The 26135-nt window shown below is 47.5% G+C and overlaps 1 long non-coding RNA gene across 1 annotated transcript in view; it reads left to right on the top strand.

Annotated features, from left to right (window-relative positions):
- Positions 1 to 2292: 2292 nt before the first annotated feature.
- The window catches only part of LOC135327712 (uncharacterized), a 42078-nt gene continuing 18235 nt past the window's right edge, over positions 2293 to 26135 (top strand). The window contains exons 1-2 of the long non-coding RNA XR_010388101.1: positions 2293 to 2407; positions 9479 to 9625. This is a non-coding gene — a long non-coding RNA (uncharacterized LOC135327712). The remainder of the gene's footprint in view (positions 2408 to 9478; positions 9626 to 26135) is intronic.

Below are 26135 nucleotides of genomic sequence, written 5' to 3'. Positions count from 1 at the left end.
AAATGAAGTCCTTAGGGTTTCTGGGGTTGGCCTTCAAGCGCCAGTGTCAGTGGCTGCCTGTGGCGCCAGGCCTGCAGGCACATGTCCTCGTGCTCAGCAGGGCCCCCTGCTCAAGCCCTGCCTGCCCTCACCCCAGTGAAGCCTAGCCTGGCCACCACACGCCAGCCAGCCAAGGAGACCTCCGGGCCATGGGGATGGTGGAATTGCCAGAGTTCGGGGCCACAAGCAGGCAAACAATGTCTGTCTCTGGGCAGGGGCTGTCCTCTTCAGGGTTACGTCAGATCCCGCTTGCCGGGGCTGTGCAGCACTCACTGGCAATTATGGCGTGGGTTGTCATGTGGGATGCCCTAAGCCAGGGAATTGCAGCTCTGCTGATGTTGAGGCATCCTTGAAACATCAAAGCTTCTGTTTCATCTTGCCAACCATGGGCTATTTCAAGTCTCTCTGGATAACTCAGAGATTGTGTCAGTGTCTCTGGATTTTTATCAACAGTAAGTGTGCTTTAAAAAATAGGCAGCCACACCAAAGGCAGTGTGGTGCACTTATAATGGTACTTACAGTAAACATCTGCAGGCAGGACTAAACAGACCATTTTTAACATTAGTGCTCTTTAACATTTATTTCATTTCTTCACTCTCTGGACATTGGAAGGCTGGCCACCCCTCAGACAGGGCACACACTTTCCTATTGTGGGTACTAAAGAACAGTGCCATCCTTCTGTCCTGCTACTTGAGTTTCAAGATGGAGAAGTAGCAGCCAGTCCTATGCAAAGAAGGCTTTGATGCAGAGGCAACAGAGCTGCAACTCTCCCCAGAGCTGCTGCTGAACTGAAAATAGCTCCAAGGCCTGCAGAACTACTCCACTAGTCCTCCTCCATTACCTTCAGTAGGGGTGAATGGTACATGAGCACAGTTTTGCAATTTTGTACATGCTGATGAGTGCCATGAGGAGGTGGCTCCCTTGCATGGAGCCTGGGTGTGAGAGGCCTCACCTTAATATCTCATTCTCTTAAAGACTTAAGGTGTCCATGCTCCTTGCACGTATCTCGTCTTTCCATTTGTGGCTGTGTCAGCTGCTGACAGTGGTGAGAGGCTGATCGCAGCCCTGCCTGGCTGCAGGCCAGTGCATGCAGTGTTCATGCACGTTGATCTGCTTCACAGCATCCTGTCCCATGTCAGTCTATGTTGCCCCACATGCAGTTCTGTTCAGATGTGGAACATCTCCATAATTCTTTCAACCCTGGCCCTTTCACAGGTTTTTCATTTGACCTCATGTCTGATCTGCAGTGGACCTTTCAGCTGGTCTGGAGCTTTTCTGCCCCTGCTTGTACCAGTACATTTTTCAGCTGTCATTCCTCCATTCCCTGTGCTGTTCTGGATGTGGGCTCATGCTACTGTGGGGAGATACTCTTAGTCACTGTTCATTGGGATCTTAATAGAGACAGGGGTAAAACCCCACGTTCGTGTCAGTGTTTACTTATGTCTCAGGAATAAGCATTCACTGAAGTCTGAAGGCTCATTCCTGACCTCCTTCAAACATACTATCTATAATACCTTGGCTTCTGCTGACATGTTTTATACTTACTGTCCTCTCTAGTCCAAATAGCACTATACAGAGAAAGCTTTGTTCTGTCAGAAGATTACTTGGTAGCTGGATGTCTGTGGTGCCATCATCAAAGCGATGCTTATGAGCCCTTGAGGACAGCGCTTTTAGGAAGAAAAGGTTCCTCTGAAAGAAACCCCATCTGAAGCTTACCCTAAATGTAATGTTACCAGTGAGACACTATGTTGCTTTCCATCCTAGAACTTGGGAACACAGTGCAACAAACAGGAGGAAATTCTCACAGCTCCCCTGAGGTACTGCACTATGATGCCCCCTTCATGGAGAAGGAAACTGCAGCCTGAAGGATGGTGAGGTGATTTGCTGAAGATCACCTGGTGAGTTGGTGTCAGACCCCCGCTATCAGCTTTGAGTTCCAAAGCCATATTTCCTGTCTCCATGGTATTGTGCTCTACGAGTGCATTGCAACCCTGGCATTGCACCAGCTCTAATTTTTACTTAAAGAACAAATCAATTGGAGCTAACCTACCCACCCCTGTTTGAAGCAGGGCCAAGTCACAACTGAGCACCGTTTATGAAATAGTAGCTGGAGGTCGGGAAACTGGACTACTATATTTATTCAGCCTGAGGTGAAGTCTGTCCCTAGATAATTGCAAAGGGGAATGAACTTATTCCAGTAAGGTCAGTTTTACCATTTCATCTCTTGCAAGCTCAGTTCATAGTTCCTGTTTGTTAACTGGAACTCAGCTGCACATAGAAGCTTTATGCTGGGGGATCTCTCTAAGAGGCAGGATGAAACAGTGCCTGTCCCAAAGAACTTACAAGAGAGGATGCTGGTCTCATGCAGGTTAGTAGTGGGGCTTTTCATTTAAGAAATACAATTTCCTATATTCACTGTGCTTCCATTAGGAAACAGTCATATTAGGGTGTTTTCTAGGAGACATTTGAGTATGAAGCAGAGGAGAAAGAGCAATCAGGGAATGGGGGAAAGAGTAAGGATCAAAAGAAAGATCTGGGGAGGGAGATGTCGCATGCTTGAGCTATGGAGGGCTATGGGGGCAGAGGGGAGTAAACTGATACCCAAGAACAGTGCAATGTGTGGAATAAAAAGTTAAGATCAAGTGTGTTGGAGGAGACTCTCTCGCAAAGATGGCTGGTTGTGCTGTTGGCTGCACACAGCTGTGATCTACATGTTGTCTGTCCCAAATCTACTAGCAGTTTCTCCTGAACTGAAACAATCTGTAAAGAGTCTGCCAAAACCGCTTTCCTGGACGCTCAGCAGAGATGCTGGTTGAGCTGCCATTAGACTGTTGGCTTGGCTTCTGGGAACAGAGCCACTCCAGTCACACCCCTTTCATGCTTGCTGCCCTTGGAGTGGCCAAACTATTGTTCACAGGGCCTGAACTGCAGAGTTGCATGTGTGAAACTGAAGCAAAATTCCCACACTCAAAGAGCTGGGCAGCAAGTCTTCATACCTTCAGACTTCTTGGGAGTGGGAGATTGTCACTGAACTTGTGTGTGCATATAGTCCTACCCACAAAGGCTTCAGATGACCCTCTCTCTGGCTCACTGAACTGTATCAGTGCCAGGATGCTGCTAGGAGTCTTTTAGCATTGCTTTAAATTCAGTTTGACATACAGGACCAGCTCGATCTCCTGCCTGTTATGAATCTCTCTGTGCCCATTTCTGTCATGCCCATTTTTACATTTACTCCCCCACACTCTCAAAAGTTTTATATTCCCATACATCACAGCTGGCCAGAGCCATAAATATTTGCAGATCAGGTGGCAGATGCTGTCCATTCTGGATCACAGCAGATGTCTGAATCAGCCTAATGGCTCCATAGCCCAATATTCAGTGTGCAAATGTGATTATTACCAGTTCCTTCAGAGAAATCCTGCAAGATGCTCTGCAGTGGTTGGTTTTGGACTAACCAAGCTAGAGGGCAAATTCCTTCTCAGCCCCTGTGGCCTTTGGTTTATGTCATGAAGCAAGAAAACACATTTTTCTTCTGGAAGTCTGGCATGTTTTGAATAGTTACTATTCCAACAGAATATTTGGAGATCTTTATAAGTACTATCTTCTTCTTTAAAAAAAAACTTGATTAGCTCTTACGATCCATAGCAGCCTGAGGCAGTAAGTTCCATCAGCTGAAGGTTCAGGACATCTCTTTTTTCTAACCTGTTCACCATTTCTATGACAGCTCATTTGATCTGTCTTCTCTCTAAGTTAAACACCATTCTGTGGTCTGCCTGGAGATTAGTCCCAGAGGCAAGTTCCCCTGGGTGGGGGCATTGCAGCAGGTCAATATTTGACTACTGCATCAGGGAATCCCATCCTCTCCTTCCTCCCACTTCTCCCAACTCACCGTCACCATCACTTCTCTGAGGTTCACGAGGATGGCAGAGCTCCCAAAAGGACTGATGGTAGTAGAGAAGTCCTAGAGCACTCCTAGAGATAAAATGTATTTTCAACAAAAAAGCTCTTGCAGAACTTGGGGGAAGGCAAACAGAGCGATTTTAAAGCCAGCCTCGCAGAGGGAACCCAGAAGAAGGGAGCAATGGTACAATTCTTGCTCCATGCCCCTGGCGATGCCAGCATATCCCCATTGTACAGGCAGGCAACACGCCACTGGAAGGCTCCATTATGTGACACAGCACTGACGAACCACAGGCCCACAGTGAGTCCTGATTTGGTAGGAGTTCAGTTTGGTCTCATCCAGCTCTGTGATGGTAGGCTTTGCCCTAGGCAACTCCTGGAGGCCATGAGGCAAGACTGATGGCAGCACATGTTCTTCTAGACACAAAGATCAATTCTGGCTCTCAGGGAACCTCAGCATGTGCTGAGATGGAAGTGAAAATGGTGCCTTTTCATTAGCATGCAGGAGTACTGGCATGTGCCTGCTTCTATGCCAGCAGGTATTAATGCCCATCAGAGCGTGCCAACCAGCAGGCATTGTCTAATCTAGCTGTTGTGTAATGAATAAGATTAGTGAATGGGGGAACTGAAGATCAGAAAATGGGAAGGAAGCTGTCTGGTGCAGAGCTGCTGTGCTCTGCTGAGATCCCAGGGGATAGCCTCCTCTGGTGTTCTGCTCACTTTTCTTCCTTGGGGCCTGACCAGTGCTTTTCTCTAGATCTAGATGTCTGAGATGAAGGAGGAAGCTATGAAGACCCCAGCTGCGAAAGAAGGGACAAGACCAGGTTCAGCTCCAGATACTTGTGCCCACTTGTGATATATCCAGACATAGTAGGCTATCAAAGAGTGCCATCAGTTTCAGACCATTATTTCAGGCTAGGGCCAGCGACTGACAAAATATATCTGGGCTGTCCAAGGAATGAGCCTGCTGTCCTTCATTCTGTTACAGGTCTTACTTACAGTGTTACAGGTCTCAGAGTGGGCCCTATGGAGGAGGGCATGCAGCACCCACAAAGGAAAGAGTATCTGTGAGCTTATAGTGTTTTAACACTGCAGGCAGGGAAAATGGACCAAGAGGCAGAAGTGATGGGTGAATGTCCAGTTCTTTGTCTTTATAGGAAGTCAAGGGAAAGTGGAACTTCAGGAGCAGAGTGTAAAGGAGGAAATAAGCCCAAGTAATTCCCCTCTATCAAATAGGTTTCATTCAAACAGCCCAAAATAAAATAGCAGCTCTTCATTATAAGCAAGGCTACAATGGGCTCCATCCTCACATCTGATCTCTTTTTTCCCATAGCACAGAGAAATGAAGGCTCTGGAGATAAAGATCGTTCAATTCATATGGGAAGAAAGCGCTTATTGCATTACTCTGTAGGGCCACAGGGAAGGGGCGAATGCTTAAGACTTTGGATGGACTCTGAAGGGAGCTGCCTTCCAGCAGCCTTCAACTGAAAGGACTGAGCTGTGGTCTGAGGCATTCAGGAGGAATAAATAGGGTCCTCAGGGTTGTGTGAGGCCCATAGAGAGCTGAACATCTAATTAATCCTTCCAAATGCAGAAGAATTCCCTATTATCCTCCTTTCTTTGAAATTATCCATAAATGGTGGGAGGGATTCAAAAGCTTGAAGCTAATGCACAAGAGCCTTGTTAATCATTCATTAGTGTTTGGCTGGTGCCTGTAAGGTGTGCATGGAGGTGTTTCTGATGAGCTCTGAACTTACAGTTCCCATCTGTAACCTCTTGCTGTGCCCAGACTTTGTACAAACCTTTTTTACCACTGATTGGCCATCTGGCCAGTCAACAGGAAATGCATCAGCCCAAGTATTGATCTATGCAATTGATTTTGTGCCACTTCCTCCTCTGGGAACATACTCACATGAGAAGAACTCAGAAAATGCCAAGGTCAGAATAGCACCATGGACCTACACAAGACTCCTCTGTTGTAACGATTCCTCCTCCCTGCCAGTGAAACTCTTCGTAAGGAAAAAAGAATACAAATACCAGTATCCGTTGGGCTGTTAAGCAGCTAGGACTGAAAGGGATTAGTGGCCTCGGAGGTGGAAACTCATTTCATCTTGTTTAGGCCGAATGGTGTGTTTTGCTTGGGAGGAGGTGCCTGGAGAACACCATGACAGTAGCTCCTAAGAGCCAGGCTGATGGGGTCCTTGGGCTATCTTCACTCAGCCTGGTATATGGAAGCAGAAGGGACTTGAGAGAAGTAGTTTGGCCCCTAGACAGGCCGAGTAGTGCCTCTGCTTACTTCTAGGTTCCCATGGGAAGGCTGTCGTTAAAATCCCTCCCCTGGAGCAGGTCATCTCCAGCTGTCTAGGATGCCTCTGCTGCCACTGCTCTCCTTGGGAGCTCTGCCATGCTGCTCATCCTGGGTAGGTGTCAGTTCCTGGGAGGCAGCTGGTCACTGAGAAAAAAGCATTTGCTAGGATCTGTTGACCTAAGATTAAGAGGACCATTTGACCTTTCATTTTCACCGTTCCTGAAAATAAGACACCTCCGGTGTAAAAAAGGAAACATAGTCTTATAGCCATGCCTGGTTCCATATCCTTTCAGTCAATGCCACAATCCATAACCTAATGTCATAATCCACAGTATTCTAGGCCCTAACAGAAGTGTCTTAAATGTCTTACAGCCTAGTCCTGGAACATGACCTTTCTTCAGTCCTGAATAAAGTTCCTTTAACAAAAGAATGTACTTAAAGGGATGACAAAAAGAGCCAGGAGATGAGGTAAAAATAACTGGAGGAACATTTTCAAGAAAATTAAAAGCAAACAGCAGCATTAGAAAACTATTTTTTTACAGACTCACAAGAGAATGGGTGGAAAACTGCTATCCGAACAATTTTCTGTCTCTATTGTCTTCTGCTGTAGCCTTCTTGAATTTTGCTCTTCCCTTTTGTCCACTGGGTATAAACTGGAAGACTTGCTAATACATGACAGCAGAATTTTCAAGCTTTCTCACCTCAAATTTGGCTCCAAAAGCCATAGTGAGGCAGCTGGGAAGAGATTTTTCAATGGCTTGGACATCTGGTTCCATTCATTCAGATGCACTGAGCTTCTGGAAAGGGCTGCTCCATGGATATTTTGGAACGTATATTCAGGCACCAACGTTTGAAAGCTGGGCTGCACTGAGCAGCTCTCTTATGGCTAAGCTATAAGCCAGGGAATAGGACAGAATCCAACTTTCACCCTTTAGGTGTGCTGACTCCCCAAGAACAGCAGCAGTAGCCCTAATATAAACAAGCAGCATGTGCATTTGGCAGCAGGTTGGTCTTCAGGAATTTCTTGGGCCATAGCCTTAATTTAAAGGCTCCTGGGCTTGCAGTGCTGGCCCAAGCTCCCCATCAGCCATACTGCTGTGCAAAGGAGACTGTAAGCAGAGCAAGATGGCAGAGAACTGATCCCACAGCTTCACTGAGGATCACTTAGCTCTTTGTCTGCACATCCCTTTTTCTCTTCTCAGCACTTTTCAGACAAATGGCCTGCACACTACAAGGGAAAGAGGACACTGGAGTAGAGGCAGTACCTCAGTGTCCCCCCAAGCTGTGCAAGGGCACACAGACATTGTCACAGATGTTAGTAAAGGTTCCCAGCTGGAAACTCTGTTGGCCTCATTTTTATGCTGCTCACCTGGAGGTCATCCCATTGGGATGGCTCTGGGGACAAATCTCCACTTGGAAGCTCTCCCTACAAATGCATTCACAGATAGCATGTGCTCTTCCAGGCTAGCTCCCCTTCTTGCTTTTCCCCCTTCCAAAAGACAGTGCTATTCTCAGCTACTTCCAGCTCAGTTGTGGCAGGGAAGGGATGCAGGAGGCGAAGTACAAGCCAAGCTACTTAGTTTGATCAAAAACACTGAAAACCAGATGCAGGGAGGGAGAAGAATTCCCCTTTACTGCTGGGACTCCCAATTCCAGGACTTACTTACATGCAAATAATGTCTAGGCAAATTAGATCCTAACTGGTACCAGGCAGATCCAATGGTCCCTGCAGCTGATGGATGTTCTTCTACTGAATTCTTTGCTCTGTGGAACCAGACCCATGGACAGAGGATGCAAATAAAAGCCAGAGCTGCAGAGTCTGGCAGACAGCCTCCTTGGGAAAGAGTTGTCTTGCAATATCACATGCAAGAGGAAGACACTCCTTGAAGAAAAAGGGGGCAAGGAAAATGCTAGAACTGACCCGTTCTAAGCAGTGGGGGGGAACAGAATCTGAGGACCGGGATTTGGAGCAATTCCCACTGAGCAGGAAATGACTGCAATGAGCTCCAGCTCTTCAAGGATCTGAACAAGTTCAAAAAAAGAAGATCACAGGCCTGAGGAACTGAGGGGAGATGGGCTTACAGATTCCAGACAGCAGGCAGGTTACAGGACCAGCCCTCACTTTCAGACATCAGTTTCAAGTGGGAAAGGCTTCAGCAACAGAGCCTGGCTGCTCATTATGGCCACTGTTTGAGATGCAGACCAACCTTTTTTTTTACCTCCCTCCCTGCCTTCCCCACTTTCTTCCCAAACTCCTGTTATCTCCTGCTTTCCTCTGTCAAATGACAGGGAGATCAGCCCATCTGGGGTCGATGCGCACAGCACCAGAGGTCAGAGAGGCTGGTATAAGCTGATTGTTGCATGGATGAAACGGCACGTATGCACCACAGTGCTGTGCCTTGTGCCTCTGGTTGCACAGCAACCTGGAAACACATGGTCGGGTCCCAGCCAACTGCCAGGGCCAGCCTTGCTGACACCTGGTCCTCAGCTCCCCTCCAAAAACTGAAGAGAAGCGAGCATCTGTGATGTCAAGGAAAGGCTCAGCTGACGGTGCCTGAAGTGAGGCTCCAGCAGCACACAACAAATGCTCCAAGTTCTTGGCAGGCCAAAACAGGGGCTGCTGCTTTTTTTTTTTTTTTTTTTGGGAGGGGGGTGCAGGGGAGAGAAGGTTATGATTTAAATATCTATCCTGCTGCTAACCAAAAATGTCAGTGGGGTATTAAATTACTATTGACTTTGCAGGCCAGCACTCCTCCCCCCTTGCCCCTTTAACTCAGCTTTCCCTGTGGCGTCTCTCACTCAGCCATAAGGGCTGCTATAAATGGAACATGCCTCACCGGGCCGACACTGGAGACATTTAAGTCCCCCCCTTCCCCAGCTGAACCAGCTAGCCTCCAATAGCAGGCAGGGATGGGTGTTGTGTTCCCTGCAGGCCTCCCTCCCTGCCAGAGCTGTTGGCTGAATAGTCCTTTTGATTCAAAGGTAATAGTGTGACCTTCACAAAACCAGCTTGCTTTGCAGCAGGCCCAGCAATGGGTGCTCCATATGGTGGACAGTGCCTGTACAGGGCAAGGGGAGCATAGATGCCCTCTGACCTTCTCACCTTAATGCAGTTTTGGATACCTTTCCCCACCATGTCCCCCTAGCATTTGGCCAATGCTAGATTTTTTGATTGTTTCATGACTTTCAAGGGGTTCAAGACTTTTAATCTCTTCCTCCCTCCCTTTGCAGACATTCAAGTTGAGGTGTCTGCTCAGCTGGCTCTTCACTGGGTGAAACAAGATGAAAGGTCCTTTGCCGCTGCCTGGTGTTGCCTTTCATGGAGCTCTCCAGCACAGCTCTTTCCAAAAGTTGCAGGGCACACAGGGGCCGTGTAAGGTAGGATGTGGGCTCAGATATCACCCTTGACTGATCTTGAGCTACTGGTGGGGTACAGAGATGAAGTATCTGGCTGGGTTCATGTTGCCAAGGGCTTAGCTGCCGGGAGGGGAAGGTGTTGTCTAAAGGGGTCTCCTGGCACTGGCAGATGCAGGGATGTGCAAAGGGTGAGGTGAAGGTACCCTAACCAGGGGGAATGAAGGGAAGAAGGAGAGCTGTGAGAACCTGCACAGAAGTAGTTCCCTTCCCTAGACCCAGGGGAGGCCAGCTGAGATCAAGAGCCACAGATCTTCTGCAACACTCAAGCTAGCTCTAGAAACCACACTGGGCAGCACTTAATCCTGTGAATAGGCCCATTTGTCCTACAGGATTTGAAAGCAAAGCTCTGTGCACTGTATGTGTGTTAGAAGAGGGTGGGGGGGCATGCTGGAGAAAGGATGGACACTCTGCAAAATCAGAGGGTATATGTTAGCAAGATTTGTGCCAAAGGAAAAAAATTTAATGAAAAGCAGTGTGACTCTGCAATGACTTGTTTTGCTGAGCCTGTGGGCTTTATTTGATTTTGCTTCTGATTAAAACTATCAACCACTTTGCTAATGTCTCTGAAACGAAGTGGTCAGCATGGATAAGCATTATAGCGGGACCTCATTGGTGTGGGATTAGCAGGTTACATAGACTGAAGCAGGGAGGGTGTTCTGGGCTCTGGGCACAGCCTAAGAGCTGGTGCAGCAGTGAAGAGAGACACAGAAATCTGCAAGTTAGAGTGTGTGGAGTAAATGAGGAGATGCAATTTGTTCTGTGCCCCCTTTGGTCAGTTTATCAGGGAGTTCCAGTTGTTCTAGCCCAAAATCACCACTTTGTTGAGTCAAGACATGGGCAGATTATCGTCAGAGTTTCATCACCTGGGGCTGAGCATAAGCGTGAGAAATTTCAGCCTGAGGGAAGGAAAAAAAGAAAAAAAAAACCAACACCAAATGGTTTCAGAAGCTTGCAGAAGCCAATGAAAAGAAGTGCTTAAAATAAAAGTGCCACCTCAACTATTAAAGCAGCCAATGTGTAAGTGCATCCTGGCAAGGAGGAGAGAAATTGCATGGTCTGATGTGGTCAGTGCAGGATTCCAGAAAGGCATCCAATAAGTACACCATCAAACAGAGACTTATCCTTGTTCCAGCAGGATATTGAATCAGGGCACTGTGTACCAAAGAGCCATTGGGTTGCCTATTGATTTAAAGGACCTCTTTTTGTCAGCAGCTCTTCTGCTTACAGTCTGCAGGCACAGCAGTGAAGCAGGCTGGATTCTGGGCTGATTTCCTACAAGGAGTGGCAGTGGTGATTTTATGCCACCCTTGCAGTGTCATTGGTGCTTCCCTGTCCCCATTAGCTAGCTGAAGGATGAAACAGAGGTCTGACCAACACTGCTGTGAATGGACAAAGTGGACTCAGGTACGCAGGACTGTATAGCTGTGTACAGGCAGGCCAGAGAAGATCCTGCCATGCCTGTCTCTCCAGCCCCAACTTATCCTTCATCCTGCACCTCCAGAACAACAGTACATATTCCAAAAAGCCAGTTCACACTCTTCTACTCCATTTCTAGGACAGCTTGCTTCAATCTTCCAACAGTGTTATTGCATGAGCGAAATATGGCAGTCAGGGCAGGAGCTGCACTGATTTTAGGCCCGAAGCTGCTGTGTCTGCACCTTACTCTCTGGTACTTCCTCTGACTTTCCTGCTGCCTCTTTCTTTTTTTTTTTTTTTTTTTTTTTTTTTCCTGTGACTGGAAAACAATTTCTCCAGCCTTTGCCAAGTCACCTCCTTCCAATTCCTTTTAATAGCTTGCTCCTTTTGTCTCTCCTTTCATCACCATTCTCCTCTGTGGCATGGTCTGCTCCCTCAGTCATGCCTGATCCTGCCTTGCCCGTTGGTATCTGCTTAATCTGCATGGAAAGCTCCTTGGGGAAAGAAGCCTGTCTTGCTTGCTATTTGTCTAGTATCAAGTACATCTCTCGTGCTGTATAAATAATTAACAGGCATCTGTCAAATGCAGACGAGCACACACCTGTTTTTGAAGCCTCTAGCTACTGCTGCTTCCCTGACAGCTCTCCCAGCTTCCCATGAGGGAGTCATCCTGGGATGCACGAAGAGACGTGACAGAGGGCTGGCTGGCTGTGGTACAGCAGTTGCTTTGGGGAAAGTACCCTACAGGAGATGGGCTGAAAAGCTGAGTCATGCTTGCAGGGAAAGTACTGAACTCTCCTTGCTGCCTCACCGTGTAACTGGTCCAAGATCTTTAGCGGTTGTTCTTATATTACTTTGCTGCATTAGACTAAGGGAAAATGCCAGCTTTGATGGGTTGCCAAGTCCTCCCTGATTTATAACAACTACTAGAATCACCAGCAAGAGTGATTTTGGAAAGAGCAGGAGCAGAAATATTTGCATATTAGGTCCTCAGTGACTTCAGCTGGCACAGATCTGGGCCTTCAGCCATACAGAGCCATGATGCAGTTGTGCTTACAGAAAGTCTCTGGCCCTGTGGACTACAGTGCTCTAAGGAGGCAGGCAGGTTTAATGGGGATCTGGGAGAAGGCTATGGGCTATGCCTCTCTCGGAGCTGTCAGCCTCTGCAGAGGGAGGCTTGCTGGCTGTGATGTGGGGGCAGCAGCAGTGGGACTCCTCCAGTGCTCCCAGTCTGCTGGGGTGTGTGCCTCTCTCTTGGAGCCTGCTCATGCATTCAACCACAGCCCTGCATGCTAAGGGCCAAGCTTGACCTTTTCCAGCTCCTGCTATCTGCCTCAGAGACAAGCCAAGGAAAGCTGTGTGCTCCTTCAGGATGCTGTAGATGACAAGGCTAATGTTGTAAGGCTGGATATTCACCTCAGTGCAGAACAAAACCAACCAAACAAAAAACCCCCAAAGCTAAATCCCAGACATCTTTCTCAGACCAGAACCATGCTCTTCTTACATGATGCCTGTGCAGGGGTATGGCTACACCAGCAGCTATCCCAGAGCCAACTGCAGGACCTAATAAGAAGTCATTTCCTACCACTGCAAGGAATCTGTGCACAGGCTGAGCCCATGTCTAATGACAACCGGATGGCAGGGTGGCACAGGGGCACCACTGATCCAGTTGTATGAGGGACCTCACAGGATCAGTCTCTTCCTGCAGAGCAAAGTACTTGGTCCCCAAGACTGCCAGGAATCTCATTAACTAATGTTTGAAAATGGTTTGTTTCAGCTGAGCCCCCCATTATTTTGCTGCTGCTGCAATAAATGTCTCATTTAGCATCGCGCTATGAAAAACAGGAGGTTTTTATATGAACCACGAGCAGGAGACACATCTCAGAAGGCAATCTGATGTAAGAACATCCCATGGTGTTTGCATAGGACTACTGTGGCAAAGTATTGCCGGGCACTTGGGTCAGGACATAGCATGTGTTATGTTAGTTGTTACTCTGGGGCCCACTACTGCAAGAGTAATCCAGACACTCAGTGTTTCCAATACGTGCAGGGAAAGCTTTCCTGAGCTTCAGACAGCTCACAGTACTGTCAACCAAACATGTTCCCTTTGCTGATGTGTGTCTGCTCAGCAGCCAAACCGAAAAGCAAAATGCATTTGGGCAGGGGGAGAAATGTTATGAAATAAAAGACCAGAGGATCAAGAGCACTTTGGAGGCTCAAACATGCCACACACAAGCTCTGGGCCTGTGGTCAGCCGGAAAACATCAGTTTAAAATTCCACAATAGCCCTGGTATTTAATCCTTCTAATGCAAATTCCCCCCACCCCAGTCCTAGATCGGCACTACTACTGCGGTGGCACAAACCGAGCCTTTAAGCCCTTTTGAAGTATGCAAGAGTCCCTGTTTCTCAGCAGGAGGGCTGGGAAGCTATGTCAACAATGTCAAAAATGTTCCTGTGATTACTGTACCTTTCTGAGCAGAAACCAAGAGAGAAAACAATTAATGCCTCCTAATCTGGCTCATAAATAAAACTTGTTCTTCATGTAAGCATCATCTCTGTAGCCCCTTAATTAGGATGGTTCTCTGTCACCTCTGGGCCTGCAGTAATGGGAGGAAGACAACCCATTTTCTCACTTTGCCCAACAGAAGGGTTAGACACATACTTCTGCGAGTGAAGCCACGCATCCGGATGCAGTTGCAAGCAGAACTGTGTGCCTCTGTGATATTGTCTATGGTCCAGTTCCAAGAGCAGCCAGGTATCACAGGACCTGGGCCTTGGGGTCCTGGCTAGACTGAACGTGAAGGCACAGCCCCTGTGCTGAGCAGCTCTAATCCAAGATGTACAAAGGGTGAAGTGAGGGGATGGAGCCAGAGGGCACAGGTGTTGACATACGATGGCAATGAGAACTGTAGACCACTCCAAGTCAGACAGAGGGAGAGGCACAATGTGTATTGGCAGATAGGCAAGCCTTATCAACAGATGAAGTGCCTGCAAAGTATTTCCATCATCCTCCCCTGTATAAACTGCATGGCTTCCTATCAGTATCAGGAGCGAGACCTAGCAGAGCTGGAAGCAATGCTTACAGACCAGTTCTCAGAGGGCTTCCTAATGTGTCTGCTGTGCATGGTCGCTCCAGACCTTTGACACGCAGGTACTTTGTCCTAGGTAGCCTCAGAGTCTTCCTCCAGGGGCTGAGATAGGAGCCATTTGCTCCAGAGCAGGGAGAAAGCCTCCACTTTTGGGTGAGGCATCTCTGTGAGGGACTAGACTGAGCTGGAGCAGAGCTCAAACATGGCTTGCAGCCCCACATGAGCAAGTGTGCACATAAACACTACTGTGTGCATGGCAAGGGAAACACATGTAGGTGTACGGGTTGCAAGTAGAGGACAGATGCACCATACAAGACAGGCAAGGGGAGCACAAAGATGGTTGTGTGATGTCCTCTGCAAGGGTGGACAGGCTGGGCATAGATGCTGAGGGTCATGCAGGAATAGATAAAAACCTCAAGAGAGGACAAATAAGGAGGTGATGGGATAAACCTGAGGCAGCAGAAAGGATGATGGTGGTAGCAGATGTATGAGGGGGAGACAAATGAGGACAGCACAAGGATCTTGATCTTGCCTTTGCATGGCCCGTTGGAGTGGGGGGGTGGTTTGGGTGTAGAAAGGGGCAAAAGATGTGATAGGGCAGCTGGAATGGGGCCAGTTACAGCCACCATGACACAGGTGGAGGCGGTGTGTCCCTTTGTGAGGATTTCTAATATGCTGAGGGTGATCACTGTCGGTCCTGCGTCTGGGAAGGAGGAGCTGTATCGGGAGCCAGCCCAGGTTTGCGGCATGAGTGTCAGAGCTCTGAGATACAGATGGGGCAGCAGGTCTGGCCATGGCAGAAGATGGAGAGAGACTCAGTGCCTTTAGCTTTATGAAGCTTAAGTCAACAGTGAAGGGAAAACCAGGCCCTGCACTGATTCCTGCAAAACCAGCCCAGCTGAGAGGGGGAATAGAGCAAAGGGGAAGAGGAACCGTGGCAGAGGGAAGTGCAGGTGACACCAGCGAGACAAACAGCCTCTGTGCATACGCTGCACTCGCTGAGGCACCCCGGGGAGAGTGCAGCTTTGCTGGGAGCTCCTGCCACCCGGGCCTGACTCCCTTGCTCTCCCAGCAGAGCCGTGCTGCTGCACAGTAGTCCTCATCTGAGTCCACAGCAGGACTCGGACCATCCCACCCACAACCAGGTGCACCCACGGCCAAGGCAAGACACCTCTGCACCCATTCAAATGACCCTGCAGGAAGCACTGTACCTGCTTAACTACAGCAATATAAAAATCATACACCTACGTGACTGGAGGAAAAAACATTTTAGATCCTGCACATGTTTCATTCCTGCTGCGTGGCCAAGTGGTGCGCAGCCTCCACAGAGGCTGCCCTGAGAGGTGTGAGTCCCCGCCAGGCTTGCTCTCTCCGTGAGGTGGGAGGAATTCGGGCCTCAGGAATTTGTGATATAGCATTTTTCCCCCCTGTTGACTGTGCAGGACTGCGATGAGGCCAGACTTGGCACTACCATCCCCATCAGGAATTCTGTTAAGAGGAATTTGAGTTTTTATGGTCACTGATAAGATTAAACTCTTTGTTGTAGCTGGCTGAGGCCTTCTTGGCTTCAGACTGTGTAAAGTCATTCCTGTAAGGGCAGAGTTAAGGCAGTTTGGTTACTCTCCTTGGGAATTCCCACACTTGCAAATGTTTGGATTTCTTGTCAGCTGTAATCTTAACTCCGCATTTGCTGGTGTGTAAAAGGCCTAAACCTGTGGATAAAAAGGATAGGGCTCCTGCTGGGGTGGATGCCTCCCCCACTTTCTCACTGAGGTTTGCTGAGAATAGAAACACTTCAGCACAGGTCCCAGGTGTCAGGTGGTGGGGATGCAGGCTAAGGGGGGTTGCAGCAGCATGGGCCCCTCATCTTCCTTCAGGCGCTCTCTTGAGTGTCATCCTGCTTCAGCAGGCCTCGGGAATGGCAGGAACGGATAAGATTACTTGTACCCTGTGATTGGCAGGAAGAGTATCAGCTCAGCTCCTTACACAGTCTGGGGAAGCTCTCAGAGGTTTTCGTACACAAGTCTTTTGGGGCTAAATGGTGGTCCCTTGACCTTCCCTCCACTGTGTGCCTGCAACATTCATTCATGCCCCCCACCTCCAAAGCTAGTCCTCAAAATCATTACTCCCTAGCAGATCTAAACAAGATCTGCAGCTCTTACCTTGAAATCTTGGTCCTATGTTGAGTCAGAAGGCAGCCAGGGCCCAAGGATTTGTTGATGCTTCTTTCTTTTCTCTCCCAGTCCTCAGAGACGTCTCACGGAGGGAGAAGGGCTTCCTTCTCCAGCCCCTGACTCCCCTTCACACCTGGGGGGCTGCACTCCCACCCCAGGGCCTTGCACTGAGGAGGCAATGGGTCCTGGAGGAAGCAGGGCTGGTGAAGACAGGCTGGTGGCAGATTCCCTGCAGCTCTTGTCTGCTGTTCACTTCCAGTTCTTGTGTGTGGAGTTGTTCCTAGACCCGAAGTAATGGGCTGTACTCCATGATCCACCATAACATTATAAGCTTCAAAATCTGACTATTTATCAAACAAACTGTGGCTCTGGGCACCAGCTCTCAGATAGGTGAGTCCAATAAACTATGTTTTCTTCTCTCCTAAACCCTAGTTTTTTTTCTCCCTCTTCTGCTGTGAAGTCTAAGTCCTAGTGCATTGACTGGACTCTGATAGATACACACTGAAGGACTGCAAGATGATTTATTTCACATTTGGTGAGGAGTATCTTCCTTGACCTCACAACCTATCTGTGGAGCAGATATTCTTTTGCTTGAAAATTTAGGAGAAGGCAGTGGTAATATTATGAGTTCAGATTCTGATACACTATTCTGAGTCATACCTTGGACAGGGATTGTGGTCTGGTTGAAGTTGGACAGAAGGAGATGAGAAGTGCTGTGTCGGGCTAAAACAGCTTAGAGACTTAGCTATTTCATTGCATGGGGGTACTGGGTGTAGAGGAACCAAATCAGACTAGCTGAAGTCCTCAGTACCCTTTCAGCTTGTGCCAGGCTGGTGAGGAAACCAGCTCTGTCTGTAAGGTATATTTTCTGTAAGGTGTGTCCACTTCCATTGCAGCACCTTGTGAAATAAGGCAGTGCTGTTACTCTGTTCTACAGGGACAACAAGACCAAGGAAATCAAGTTTGCCTTTGCAGATCGAAGTCTGAGTGACTTGCCCCAATGCTCACAGGGAGGCATTAGCATCACAAGGATCTAAACCAGGTTTGCCTGTGCCGGAGACAGGTGCTGTAATCGCTGCTTGTTCCTTCCTGTGGTTATGGTCACTCGGATGCGTTCAAGGGGCTGCGGAGAGAAGTGAGAACCTGGGGGCTGAGTCCCGTCTGAGTGGTGATCAGGCAGTCCTGGCTAAGAGAGCTTCTGAGCGTTGTTAGGAGAAGATGCAATAAATGAAAGGAGCAAATACTGGCAGAACAAAATGTAAGAATAGGGACTGTCCTATGTCATATAAACAGGATAGATATCAGAAGACCTTGCTCTCAGCCTCCTTGGGTCTAGTCCCACTTACAAAGGTGATGGCCAGGATGCAGTTCCATGGCATTTGAATCTTATTTAATTTAAAATGGGCATTTTTTGAACCAATGTGCTACACAGTGTCATGGCTGTGACCTGCAGTCTGCTATCCAGGTCCATTAGATCAGGCTACAAAGCAGTCACCACCCTGTTGTGGGAGCACTCGGAGCCAGCCTGGCTATTTAACCATTACATGGAGTGCTCCCCTTCAGTGCTCATGCTGACGTTGAGAACAACTGTAGCTCTGAGAGATGGGGTCATACCACAGTGTGTGGGACTTCAGCGACATCATATTTCAGCAGGGCTGCCACCAGCAGAGGTTCTGAAATACCAGTTTTAATTAAAAGCTGTGCATTCTATTATGCTGCACTGCTCATACATGCTGAGTACCGCTCTTTCACCTCACCTGGCTAAGTCCACGCTCTTTAAAAATGTCATGTGTCAGTCAGACAGAGCCTGTGGGGACTACGCCACTCACAAGCCACAGCTTGGCTAAATCAAAGTAATGTGTAGGAAACAGATGTAAAAGGACAGAAAGTGAGGGTAGGGGTAGTGGGGGGAGGCCCTGAATAGAGAGAAAAGAGAAGGAGGAGATCTCAGAGTCAAGAGAGTGAAAGGACAGAGAAAGAGGGAAGTAGGCAAATATCTGTGGTAAAGAAAGACCAGATGGCTTTGTCAAGTGCAGAATGTTTTAGGCTCTGAGTGTGCCCAGAGCTCCCCTCCTGTCTCTTGTGAGTGTCAGTCCACACAGAAGATGCCCAAGGGAGAGAAAGAACTGTTTTGATTGCTGTGTAGGGAAGAAGCAGAGATATAAGAAGTTTATAGACTTACCTGAAATCGCTCAAAGACTATACAGTGGGAACTGGCCTTCCAGTCTAGACCTTCTCATGCCTGATACAGCAATTTATGCTGGGCTTTCTGACTGGGAGAAGTTCTCAGCATTTCCTAAACATTTTGCAATCACTACTCTACATTCGGAGCCCAGGCTTCCCCGTTGCTATCTGAAAGCACTTTTCAGTTCAAGGCAGGCCATCCGTAGCAGCCTATGTACAACCACAGTGTTTCCTGCCCTCTTTGCCTTGGTAGCTGTGACTCCATGGGCCCACTGGGCTCTGGCCTCTCTGGTGAATTCGCATGATAGTCCCTCAGGTGGCTGCAAGCAGGAACCTTGCAGCAGCCTGCAAGGCTCTCCGGAGCATGGCCGATGTCTAGCTAGAGCTGAAGTGCTGGTGATTGAGATGCAACAATTCCTTTCTTGCTGTGCCAAATCCAGTTCTCTAGACACACTGACCTGGCCTCCCGCTGCCTAACTGGAGGGACAGAGAAGGTGTGCTACAGGGATGTCTCCAAGGAGTTCTCATGGCTGTGGTGCTAGGTGGCTTGAGAGCGACGTGTTTCCTGTGGAACCGCCAACATGGTTCCCCTCCCCAGGGACCGCCACCATCCCCAGAAAAGTCAAAGTGTGATGCAGGTTGTGTGATGCCCCAGCTTGAGGTCACCGACTGTGGACTGGAAAAAGTTGGGGTTATTCACATAACTCAATGGTGTCCTGTAAGAGAAGTCGCTGTGACCCTGGGAAGGAGATACCAAACAGGGGAGAAAGCCTAAAGCTCTGGTTATCAGCTCTCCCCCTTCTGCTGCTCAGACAGGCAGAAGGGCATGCTGTGGTGCCTTATTCCCCATCACCTGTAGATGGCTCTTTCATACTCCCGTAACACTGGGGAAAAGCTGCCTCAGTTCAGGACTCCTAAAAAGCTGCCCGTGCAATTGCTACAGTAGACTCTGAGGAAAAAGGAGAGGAAAATGACCCCCCCCCCAACCTCCAAAAATATGTTTGGCTCACATGGAAGGTAAAAGGAAAGCTTAAATGTGAGCCTGCGCCTGCCCTTTCCTCTGACTTCCCACGCCTAAATCAAGAAGTGGCTTGGCTTTCCCGCGACAACGTCACAGAAGCGGGGCTGTTAGAAATGACCTCACACTCTTGCCCTCCAGCCTGACAGGGGCACTAGGCTGCTGGGACACATGACTGCGAGACTGCAGTAACACAAGATGAGAGCTATTCACCCCAGCTATAATAAGAACATTTCACAGGCTCCGGCCTCTTGGTTTAGTTCACCTACTGGGATCTGGTGTCAGCAGTTTTGAAAACACTCCTCTTTCCAATAGGAGTGGAAATTTGTAGGCTCCCTGTGAGAGCCTGCACCCAGAGGAGCGCTGCTGAGTGCCAGAACAGGCTAAACATAGCACTACTAATTTTGGAGAGGTTCAGTGATCAGATAAGGAGATGGGGGCAGGAGAAGAGAGAGAGCATCAGAAAAGCTAATGCTAGGCATGGAATTAGTGGGAAAGGGTTGTTAAAGGATCACACTCATGGGCTCCGGAAAGGAGGAGAGGTCTTCAACATTGGTGGCTTGCTGCAGAAACATGCTTCTCCTGCAGTATTCCCAACACTGCTTCATGAGTCAGCTTCCAAGGCTTGTGGAGTATGCTAGCCTCTGATATCAAATAACCATGCAGGACTGTGTAGTTTAGGTAAATGATCCAGGCAATGCAGTGAACTAAATGATCTTTGCCACTGAAAGCAAAGATGCACATGCACTTTGCAAGTGACTGGGAAGTTTTAAGATGTTTGCACTCAACACCTACTTGTAGCTGGGCTTCTGCTGGAGTTCATACGACATCCCACAGCTCTACTGGTGGAGTGTTCCTCAGCTGATGAAGTGCAAAGTCATTTGTTTTAGCTTACCCTACTGCTAAAATTTGTTTACACTAAAGACTAACTTTACACTGAAACAGATGAAGGAGAGCTCACATAGAGTAACCTTCAACCAGTAGGCAGTGAATGGCAGCTGGACTGGATAATATCTTTGCTGGCTCAATTTAGGACCACAGAAGGATGTTTATCTCTGTCCTGCACAAATCAGTCACTGAAATAGCCTAAATCAACTTTCCAGGCTGAGACATATATTCAGTCATTGGAGGCAGCTGTGTGTCAGCTGGGCCACAATGTATTCAGTGCATGAGCACTTCACAAATATGAGGCGAAGTGTTCAGGTTTCATCTCTGCCAGCCAACACATTTAACTTTGGAGTTGCCGTGAGTGAGGAGTCTGAGCATCGTTAGATAACTGTGGCTTGGTTGATGTCATGTAACTTGTTAAACCATTGCAATCAGTTGCACTTCTGAGCCCCACAGTTAAAGCAAACAACTGAGGAAACAGAAAAAGCAAGTAATTTTTACCAGGTGGAAACAGTCCCCTTTTTAATGCCGAACTTGGTAACCGAGTGGCCGGAGAGGAAATGGGGTTGTCAAAGGCACAAGGCTCTTCCCACCCAAATCAGCTGCAAATTCACAGCCCTACATCTAGCTCACTGAGCTTGCTCATGGGACAAGAAGAATGTCCCCAGAGTATCTGGTGGAAGGGAGGTTCGTAAGCCATCTGGCTTCTGACTGGCTCAAGTGCCAACTGAGTTCATGCTCTTGGCATGTTGGGAAGCAACTTTCTTCAAATAAAAGAGGAAGCAAGGGAGATGAAAGCCCTCCTGAGGAGCTTCCACTCTGTAAAGAGTTCCCAAATGGCCTCCCACTTTCACGTGATTTGGGCATTCAGTGTGAGGGCAAGTAAGTCCTGACAGAGGTCTGCTATAGGGTCAGTCGCATGCCTTAGAGACAAAAATAAGTATTGGTTTCGTCTCCATGTTCCCTTACCTAAACCCCCTGGCTTCAGCCTGGCATTGGCCACTGAGCAGCTTGCTGTGCCAAGAGTCTGGCCTTAAGTGAGAAATAATGTTTAAGAGCTGGGCAATGAGGTCACTATGTCTCACTAAGCCACTGCAGATGGGGTAAAACCTTGTGAGTCCCTCTGAAATGTTCCCTAAGAGTTACTTTATCCACACCTGCTTATTCTGCACCTCCTGCCAGAAACATCTCTGTAGCTTGTCTGGTTACTGAACAGAGAAGTGCAATGCCAAATACCGGTGACTAGGATTTTCTGGCTGGTGGCACAAAGAATGCAATTTCTATTATGATAATCTGCAATTAGTGTGGAATTGGGAGTCTGTATTTGTGCAGTTGGGGATCGTGTCACTTTGCAGATAACTGATGAATGAATGTTAAAGAAGTAATGAGAAGAGCGATCTGCCCTTGTACACAATCTACAAGCTAACTACATAATCACATGGAGTTGTTAGACACTACACCCAAACTACATTGTTCCTAGGTTCCTTCTGAGGAGAACTCTACTTTCCTAAGAAATAGAGCAGGAAAGACCACTAAGTGAAACTAGGTCCATAGGAAATCATGAATTGTGCATTTAATTCCACTTTTTGTGCTTTTTCTAAATCTATTCTTCAATAATTGGATATGGTTGAATAGTCAATTTAGGGTGTTTGGTCACAAAAAGCTGTCCTTTGTGCAGCCAAGAAGGCAAAGCTCTAGCAATTTGGTCCTGCAATCAGCTGACAGTTCACACATAGTCATTGTCTTAGTTCTTTTAAAGGTTTCTATGTGAGCATCCAGAACAGAATGTTACTTTGACTCCCATTTGTCAGACTCTGACTCACTTGTGAATCCTTTCCACCCCATCTCACTCATCAGGACTACAGAGGTAAAGGTTAGAAGCATCAGAGCTTTTAGACTCAGGCCCCAGTTTAGAGTGACAACATGCATTTCCTTCTGATGCAGAACTGGATGTTTGCCATATATCCAATTCTTCTCCATAAAGCTCCAGTAACAGGTCTCAAATGTAGTCAGATTTTGTGAGCATGTCCTGCCAATGCTCTTCCCTGCTCTCCCAGTGCTGGAGAAAGGACTGGTACTGGGGTTAAGAAAGTTATCAAGGCTTTTCACAGGTAGCCTGGTATAGGTCATTTATTAATGCAAAATTAATAAAAGTTTCAGTTTTTCTAGCTTCAGGCAATGCATGGTGTGAGCTTAATGCCTTCAGAGATAGCTGAACTCCAAGAGTGAATTAGGCTGAATGTTTTTATTCGCACCATTGCTTCTCTCAAAGAACCTCCCATTGAAAGGGAGGATGTTACCATCCTTCATTTTCAGATACACAGGCTTTGCAAACTGGAATTTAAGTGAGATTGCCAGGTACTAGAACACCTGCTTCTAATCCTACATCCCACAGTTCTTTGCTCTGAAGATAGATGCCTGTTTTCCCTATGGCTTTTTCTTATATGTGTCCCATGATAAATCTCTCTATTCCACAGCCACATGTAAGCACATGATCATTTTAGGTCATGTCTTCCCATGTGCTTGATAGCCATGGTGAAGTTCAGGTAAAGAATAGCACCAAGCAGATGAGTTTATCATGATAATTCTGGCTTGCAGAAGCTGGCTGAACAAAAAGCAAGCATGTTGTTCAGCACTTATGCACAGCTGCCTTTCTATACTCAGGTGTCTGTGCTCAGGGGTGTGCAAGTGTTCATGTACACATGCCTGCCTTTCATTTTTTTGGCGTGGATGATTTTTTGGCACATGGGAAGGCCTGTGCCTATATGTTTGTACATGTGGCAGCAGAACCTTGCGTGTGCTCGTCTCTGCTAATGACCAAGAATCAACTTTGATTAAAGCTCTTCCTAACATTTGAGAGCACGTTTGCCTAGATATATTAAACTGTGGTCAAACATCATCCACATGCTTTACAATGGCTTCATTAGAAACAAGTAAAAAATGATGACAGTTTTGAGCTAGAGTGAGGGTGTGTCAGGCCTTTGGATCTGGGTGTGTAAACAAGGGCACAACAGATTTTGTGAGTATAAACTCTGCAGACCTATAAGACTAAACTCCTGTGACATATTTATGTTTCCTTATACACAAATCACATTGACTCTCACACTCCCCTATCACGCGGAGTCACCAGACTTCAAACGAAGCGGAGGAGGCAGCTGGATTCACTAAACAACATCTTGGGCACTATGAACATGTGCCAGATAATAAGGGGAGAATCACAATTAAAATGTCAAACTGTATCACATTTCCATAACAAAGTCAGAGAGGATTTCCCTCTCTGTGCCTTTCCATTCTGTTTAACTTGTTTAGGGAGCTGAGGCTGCTCCTTCCATGCTGTGGTTTTCAACCCCTGCAAGACATGCGTAGTATATTATTCTTGCAATATTTGCTTCCTTCATGAGATAATTTGTTGAACACTTGAGTAAAACTGTGTAACAGAAGGAGCCAAAGTTGTCTCAGAGGAAACTATTTAAAACCTCCCGCTCAGTGCAAAGTTTGCTTACAGAGCTCTGTTCTTTGCTCTCCACTAATAATACCTCAACATTGTTCTCTTATGGATCTTGCAGAGGACTTTCCAAATAAGCTACAGTCCTACAGTCTTACTATATATATAAAACTGATTGTGCATGAAGCAACTGAGGCAAGTTTTAATGTGAAATCCAGTGTTAGATTGGATCACACTCCAGATTATTGCAAACATCCTCTTCGACCTTACAACACTGAATCCAGGCAGGCAAAAAACTTGAGACTGTGTTAGGCTTGTTGAAAGACTCAGATAAAAATGGAAACTAAAGGGACCTTCAGGTGTTCAGCAATGGTAGGAAACACTTTAGACCTAAAAAAGAATGTCTCTGTTAAGCCTCCCTCCCCTGCCCACCTGGAAATCATGCAGTGAGTCACCAAGGTTGGCTGGACTAGACCCTGAAACAGGAAAGAAAAATTTCAACACAGACCAAATATCATCTACTTGAGGAAAAAAATGCTTCCCATCCAGAATTTACTGCAAGTACATAATTAACTGACATTTGTACAGCGTCTCAAGGCTATTTGTGCTACGAGCATTATCAAATGTTTTTTAGCATTTGTATTAAATTTGACATGCAACTGGGAACTAAGATGGAGGTTGCTTCCCTTAGCAGCTGGCTCTTGTCCCCTTGAAGAATATCTCAAGCTCTGAGCCAGCCCTTCCGAATCTCCATAAACACATCTCTTGCTTTTATACACTGTAATAAAGGAGGCTGCACTCTGTTTTGCCTGGCTGTGACTGCCCTGGCCTTGCATGGGCACATGCAGCAGCTGGGTGTGAGTTTGAACTCTGGGATTCATGCAGCAGCACCATCTGTGAAGGAAAGGGTGTGGAAACAGATGCTACTGGATGATGTCTGAAGCCACTGAAGCTGTCTCTCAGCTAGGAAACCCCAGTCAGATAGCAGCCTGTGTTCCTGGGGAGACCAAGGCCTCAGCCCTGCTGAGCAGGGCTCAGGTGCAGTCTTTCCTCCTCACAGACCAAAACTGGAAGGAGGCTCTAGACCTTTTCTGAGCAGGGAACTATGGAGGCCCTCCATGGGTGGCAGTTCTTATGGCATCAGCACCTGGTAATGCATCCTCCTATGGTCCCTCTAAAATCCTTCCCCCATCGGCCCCAAAGGGAACAAAACACCGTGGAAGTAGATGGCCTGCTCAAGAAGAAGAACATAGTCTCTCCATGACACTTGCAGGGATATCCTGTTGCAGAGAGCTTTGCGGCATCTTGTACACTTAGTTATTCAGTTATTCTGAAAGTGAAAGGAAGTGGTTAAAATGAATGTAAGCTCCTTTGTTCTGCTTTCATTCCAGTGTTGCAATGAAATTACTTGAAAGAGCAATAGGCTCTGCATAAAATAAACTTAAACAGGCAACCCTACTCCATTCCCACCATTACTTTCACTGGTCTCTTCCCCATCTTCCCTGCACACACTATCTCTGCATCCTGCCTCACTATCTCCTCTCATTTTCTGCTTCTCACTAAAGAAATTCAGGACCATCCGTAACACTTGCTATGGGATTTCTCCATTGAGTTCAGTTTACAGACAACTTTTTTGCTAGGAGTGTTTCTTTGGCAAGGGCTGGTTCTTCTTGCCAGCCAGCCAGCCGTTTACATGGCAGCTCAGATGCATCTGCAGGCAGGCTCAGCCCTGGCTTTTCCCCCTCTACCCTCCCAAGCTGCAAGGTTCCCATCCCCTCCAGCTGAAACTATGCTTTCCTTCTTTCAAACCTGGGTCACATTGAAATCTCCTGCTTGGCTTTTGCCGGTAGCTGTATCTCCGTGCAGCACCCTGGGCCAGGACATCTGTTACCTTGTGTCCGGCAGTATCTCATGAGTCATCTCCATCCTCCCGCATAATTGCAGACACAAAAACACTGCGTTGTGAATTGGCTGGTTTGGGCCCATGAGCAGCATAGAGATTTGTGTCACCCTCCTCTCATGGGAAGTTCTTGTAACATTTAACAGAAAAACATAACCTTGTCTATGCCTGACAATTGGTTGGGCAGGTGGTGTGTGCTGGGCCTGCTGCTTCTTTTGCTAATCTCGATCACTTTACAGTTACCTTGTGTTCCACCCATCTGTTAACTCTGTCCACCTTTTGGTTGCCTCCAGTCAAGTACTGTGATTGTCGCTGCTTTGAAGCAAATGTCTTTCTTCTTTGTGTTCAGGTCTGAG

The sequence above is a fragment of the Dromaius novaehollandiae genome, chromosome 3, assembly GCF_036370855.1.
Source record: "Dromaius novaehollandiae isolate bDroNov1 chromosome 3, bDroNov1.hap1, whole genome shotgun sequence".
NCBI classification, from domain to species: domain Eukaryota; kingdom Metazoa; phylum Chordata; class Aves; order Casuariiformes; family Dromaiidae; genus Dromaius; species Dromaius novaehollandiae.
This window is presented reverse-complemented; position numbering and strand designations above follow the sequence as displayed.